The sequence below is a fragment of the Tamandua tetradactyla genome, chromosome 1 (assembly GCF_023851605.1).
Source record: "Tamandua tetradactyla isolate mTamTet1 chromosome 1, mTamTet1.pri, whole genome shotgun sequence".
Classification (NCBI taxonomy): Eukaryota; Metazoa; Chordata; class Mammalia; order Pilosa; family Myrmecophagidae; genus Tamandua; species Tamandua tetradactyla.
The window spans coordinates 21127550-21134234 of record NC_135327.1 but is presented as its reverse complement, the minus strand read 5'-3'; positions in this window follow the sequence as shown (position 1 = coordinate 21134234).

Below are 6685 nucleotides of genomic sequence, written 5' to 3'. Positions count from 1 at the left end.
TTTGCCGAGGATGTAGGGAAAGGGCCGCACTCAGGGTGCAGGGTGATCCCAAAGGCAGAGAGGGCCATACTGTCCACACACACATGTAGACATCACACCTGTAATACAGTCCTCCCACACCCCACTGTCCTGGCACCACCGGTGGCTGGACAGATACCCATACAGGCTGGATGGTGTGTACATCCTTCCCACTACACGAAAAGAATGCTTTTCCTTCTTTCTCCCCTCCCCTGCTCCTCTCAGGAGCCTCAAGCCCAGGTCTCAAGCATGATGGGGAAAGGCAGGAGGCCAAAGCTGACCCAGATCCACTCTAATGGGTTCACCCATCCTCCTTGTCCTCTAACCAAATTTGTTCTTCAGAGGCCAATGCCATGGTCAGTTACATACATCTAAGCCTTTTCTAAGACAGGAATGTTGAGGACATGGACTCAGATCCACCTATTTCTCCAGGACTGACTTTGTCCCAGGAATTTTCATCCCAGGTTGTCTGTCTCCTTAAGCTCGGCCTGGCTCACATCATCCCTGCAATGGAAGTGTCATCAGCCCATCTTCCAGACAAGGAAATTGAGGTTCGGATCCTTACAGACAAGGGTCACCTTTGGCAAGCTGTTTTACTCCTTAGTGTCCTAGCATGGCTTATCTGGCTGCCCCATTCTCCAACATCTTAGAGGAAAATTTTAAAATATCCTCAGCTGGTTGCTGGGAGTACCTTACAGTCCTAGGAGACTCTTAGTGAGCAGGAATGAGCTGGCAGTACTAGGCCTGGCTTGAGGCTTACAGAGAAGCTTCAACCACATCTTTAGACCTAATTCCACCCCTCCCCATATCTTCTCAAACCCGAAAAACTTCCCCTTAGGGCCTCTGCCTGCAAGGACATCTGAGCACAGGAAATAGTTGTAGACAAAGGGTCTGAGAGGGTGCTGAAGGCATCTTCTGCTTTTCACCCTCAGGAGAGAGCTCATCCCCCTGAGGTTGCCCCACCCAGCAGCTGTGGACCCCAATTCTTTCCAGGCCTGACGTTCCCCTCTCTTCTGGCTCGACCCATATTTCATGTTGTTTCACTAGGATAGAGGAATTAGAGTGGGGGTGGGGGAAGAGCACCATCTCGAGCCCTTGTTTTGTTTTCCTTTCTGTGACATGATCTACCTCAGCTGGTCTCTCTCTTCCCTGCCAGAAGTGAACCCCCTAGGTCCCTGACCCCTGCTCTCCATTCCCCATCCCTCACACTAGCTTGGATGCTTAGTCCTTCTCAGCATCACTACAGGGTCATTGCAGTGAGAGAGAGAGTCCAGAATCACAGCCCAGAGTGGCCTTTGGAGACCCCTGGGCCACCCACACCTAAAATACAGGAGGAAGTAAGGCCCAGTGAAGGGCAAAGACTTGCACAAGAGTGGCAGAGTTAGGATTTTCCTGGGGATAAGAGATGGTAGGGTCCATCCCAATTTTGCCAGGAACAGCAGAGAAGAGGACACTCTGGGTACCAAATATGCCAGACCCTGCCCTGCTCTGGGTATCTCCACTTCCAGGACTTCTGCCTCCCAGTTTTCTCGAGCTCCCATCCTTCTAGTGCCCCCATAAACTGCAACCCCCCAGGCTGCTGACTGCTTCCCAAACCTCTCCAGGCACCACACCCCCGCCTCACAGTCCCCTGCACTGACGTACCATGTGCCTTGTAACAGTCACCACAAGCTAAACAGCACAGACCTCCACAAACCCCGCCCCAGTATGGGGCTCCCCAAGGGGGCCCTTCTTGGTCCCCCTGTCATCAGCCACATTCCTGTGTCTCCTCCAAAATCTGCCTTACCCCAAGCCAGCTCCCTGCAAATATAGCACACCACAGAGGTGTGTCACCCAGGAAGGTTAGGGAAAGCGGAGGTCAGGGATGGCGAGGCCTGGGGAATCTGCAGGTCTCAGGATGAAGGTCAAAGGAGGCTTGGAGTGTCCAGAGAAGGTCTTGCCTAGTAGAACCAATCCCGCCCAAGGGCCAACATTCCATGGTTCCTTCACGGGAGCTCACCTGGACCTGAAGCCTCAGGGCAGTGGGGAAAAAGTTTTCTGGGGCTGGGGTACATGGGAGGCAAACTCAGATGCCTTCAGGTAATGAAAATGGGAGTGGTGGAGATACTAGACAATAGGGAGTGGTGGGGACTCTGGCAAACAAGAGCATACGTACCCAGCCTAAAGGTACCACAATTCAAATTTTTGAAAGGCTGTGCTGGCTAAACTAAACATCCATATTTGGTCCACGTCTGACAGTTTGAGATCTTTGGTTCAAAATGTTGTGAAGGTTTTAGGGAACCCTGAAAAGTCTAGAAAGGCCCTAGATATCCCTGAGACTTTTCTAGTCCAACCCTAAACCTGAGGGTTGATCCAGTGCCCTCTCTGCTGAAAAGGGGAGGGAGGGCTAGGTGGCCCCTAAGTCCCTGGTTTGGGGACCATCAGGGGATAAAGGGCTTGAGGCCCCTACAAGTCAGTTTAGGGACTGAGGTCTCTGCACTGGGCCAGGGGAGAGTCCAGGTATGAGAACTGAAAGCCAGGACCCATGCCCCCACCCTGTGTTGGCCCCTGCCACCGGCTGATAGCTGTCTCCCTCCAAGATTAAGCTGAGGGAGGAGAAACTATCAACTTGTGTTACTAATGTGCTGTGCAATGTCTTAGAGGAAGGGACTGAGGGAGTTCCAAGCTGCATGGGCAGCAGTGGGAATGGGTTCAAATTCTACCTTCTCATCCGGAAGGGCTCCTGAAACCCGGGGGCTGGGGGGAGAGGAACTGTAATGTGCCATTTCGGTTGGGTTGGCACAGGGAAAGGAAGGACATTCCTGGGTTCTTGGTTGCTGCAAGAGGAGAAAAGGCGAGTGAGAACTCTGGAGCTGGGAATTGTGGCAGGGGGAGAGGAAAACCCAGCCCAGGGGTGGACTGATTCCCAGAGATAGAAAACTCCCCAGGGGCACAGTTCCCTTGGGCCTGGGTATTTTTGGTTCTGTCCATTTTGCTTCTCACATCCAGGAGGGGGGCAGCCCTCTCTCAGCAACCCTGGCCTTTATTCTATGCACAATCTCTGTAAGGGCACCCCAGGCCAGGCTGAAGGGGTGGGGGCCCCAGAGGGACCTGCAATAATCCCAGAGTGAAAAGTACCCTGGGACAAAGAGGGGATAAGAAAGGCACCAGGTAGGAAAAAAATATTCCTGCATCTCCCTCACCCAAAATTCAGACTCCAAACAAGGCCTAATTTGCCTCTCAATTTGCCTCATTTCCATTGGGCTAAATTACCAAATTGGGGCAGGGTGAGGGTAGGGGGGTTTCATAGTGACACTACTCACAATCCTGTTTTCCAATTGGGGCAGATAAATGCTGCCAAGGCCTTGAGTTAGTATCTAGGGCTTGAACGTGGGAAATACCTGTATTCTGTTGGCTTATTTAACAGAAAACTGTCAAAAGCACTTGTGGGCCCCCATTCTTGCCTCCCTCAGATTTGGAGCCTCAAGTTGGGAATGACTAATCATTCAGCATCCTGTTTTCCAGAAGGGAAAGGGCCCAAGGTGGGAAGGCCACCTACCCAAGGCCACACTGAGTGTTGGTGACAGAGTAGGGAACAGAACCCAGATGTTTTGGGGTTCCACCAGAATACCCCCAGCCCTGACACCCCTGTCCCCTCATCTTTGCTCCCACCTCCAGGAACCACTAGCCATGGCTGAGGGGCTGCTTTCCCTCCCTCAGCACAATTCCGGGTGACTTCCCCTCCTGTTCCCTCCCTTCCTAGTCAGCCCCCCACCCTATTTTTGTTTTCTATTTCCAATCCTGCCTCCTTGTATTTACTACATCTGTGCCATTCCCAGTTACCCCACTCGCCCCTCTGTGCTTCCCCTAGGATGGGGAGGGGGCCCCAAGCTGGGGCTTCCCGTACTGAGACTCTTTTGTACACCACAAACTTTTTGTATATTTTTAATTTTGCTGCGACATGAAATATTAAAAGTCATTTCAGTATGAGCTACTTGTGTCCTGTTGTTTCGGCTGTTCTGGGCCAGAGGAAGGAGATGACAGAGGAGGGTATGGGGAGGAGGGGTACTGTCTGCCACAATCCCTGTGGCTCCTTTAAGAGAGATAGGCATTAGCTGGGCAAGGCCCAATTTTACACAACCTCCCTTGCTGATTGGACAGAGCCTCAAACAATCAAACAGAAGTCTAACACCAAAGGCTTTAGGGATTATCTCCAAATTCCTAATTTTTCAGATAGAGAAGAGACTCTAGGGAAAGGGACTTGCCGTAAGTCACAGAATGAATCCACTGCAGAATCAGAACGGAGACTGAAGTCCCTCACACCATTAAAACAAATCTTTATTGAGTACCTGCTATGTGCCAAGCATTGTTCTAAGCACAGTGAACAAGAAAGATATAAAACAAGCATGGTCCCTGCCCTCAAGGAGCTTACAGTCTAGGGGGTATTGCCCCTAAATAGGTTTCCCTACCTCCAGGGTTTCCACCATCCAATCTAGTGGCTCTTAAATTTCCAAGTAGATCAAATTGCTTGGGGATAGGAGGTGGGTGGAATTTGTTGGGAGTTTTTGTTCATTTTGTTTTGTGTGTGTGTGTGCAGATCTTCATTTCTATGACCAGAGACTGAGAAGACCTGGGAATCTGCCTTTTAAAAGCTCTTCAGGGGACACCTTGCAAGAGGGTCTGAAGAGCTCACTTTCTTTTTTTCTTTTTTGACATGGGCAGGCACCGTGAATCAAACCCGGGTCTCCAGCCCGGCAAGGTGAGAACTCTGCCACTGAGCCACCATGGCCCGCCCTGAAGAGCTCACTTTGACAATCACTTCCTCAATGTATCCTCCCACATCTGGTGCCATAAAGATCTTCCTGAAACACAAATCTGATAATGACATTTCCTTGCTGTAGAACTTCCCATAGCTCCCCAGTACCTTCAGGCTAAAGGTCAACCCTTTTTGCTTGATGCTGACTCAGCAGACACAGCCACAGCCACAGCCACAGCCAAACCCATCTTCCTGCTTCTGTGAGACTTTACGGGTTGCTATCCAACAGCCATTTTTACTCACAGTTCTTTCCTGCAGATAAAGCTCCAGTTTCCTTCAGGGGTCCCCCTCCCAACTGTTCAGGCCCCTGGAGGTATATAATGATTGGCCTATGTGGTGGTTTGAATGAAGCTCTTACATACCCTAGAAAAGGCCATGTTCTTTTTTTTTTTTAGTCTTATTTTCTGTTTTTAATGAATATGATTGAGAATAAAGACATTTTCATTTTCTGCACATAAAGCAAAGAGACAAAAATTGACAAATGAAAACGTTTAACAATTATTAAACAAATCAGAGGATGAATGCAAAGAGATACCTCACAGCTCTGTAGATTCTAAATGACAACAGTGACACTGGTTGCAAAGCCTCAGACTGCGTCTTATATGACAATATTCTAGATGAATTTTCTCAAATTCAGGAATCAATGAGTGAACAATATATTTCTAAGGACAAAGTGAAATATGGTTGTTCTAGTTTGCAAGCTGCTAGAATGCAATATACCAGAAACAGAACAGCTTTTATAAGGGGGAGTTTACTAAGTTGCAAGTTTATAGTTCTAAGGCTGTGAAAATGTCCAAATTAAAGCAAGTCTATAAAAATACCCAAATAAAGGCACCAACAAGAGGCTACCTTCACTCAAGAAGTTCAGGGTTTCTTTCTCACCTGGAAAGGCACATGGTGAACTCTGCTAGCTTTCTCTTCAGGCTTCTTGATTCATGAAGCACCCCCGGGGGCATTTTCCTTCTTCAGCTCTAAAGGCCTCTGGCTCTGTGGGTTCTCCTGATTCTCCTGGCTCTGAAGCTGTTTCCAAAATGTTTCCTCTATTAAAGGATTCCAGTAAACTAATCAAGACCCACCTTGAAGGGGTAGAGTCACATCTCCCTCTAATTAAAGATAAATACCCACAATTGGGTGTGCCAGATAAGGCCATGATCTTTTTTTAAAAAATTTTTATTGATAAAACCAGTCAATATACAATATGAACATTCTTTTTTTTCATAGTTGTATTCTTTTTTTTTTATACATAGCTGTATATTCATCATCATGATCATTTCTTAAAACACTTGCATCAATTCAGGAAAAGAAAACAGAAAAAAATTCATACTACCATACTTCTTACGCCTCCCTTTCATTGATCACTAGCATTTCAATCTACTAAATTTATTTTAACATTTGTTCCCATTATTTATTTATTTTCAATCCATATGTTTTATTTATCTATCCATAAGGTAGATAAAAGAAGCATCAGACATAAGGTTTTCACAATCACACAGTCACATTGCGAAGGCTATATCATTATACAATCATCTTCAAGAAACATGGCTACTGGAACACAGCTCTACATTTTCAGGCAGTTCCCTCCAACCTCTCTGTTACGTCTTAACTTAAAAGATGATATTTATTTAATGCATAAGAATAACCCAGGATAAACTCTTGACTCTGTTTGGAATCTCTTAGCCATTGACACTTTATTTGGTCTCATTTCTCTCTTTCCCCTTTCGGTTGAGAAGGTTTTCTCAATCCCTTGGTGCTGAGTCCCAGCTCATTCTAGGACTTCTGTCCCATGTTGCCAGGAAGGTCCACACCCCTGGGAGTCATGTCCCACATAGAGAGGGGAGGGCAGTGAGTTTGCTTGTTGCATTGGCTGAGAGA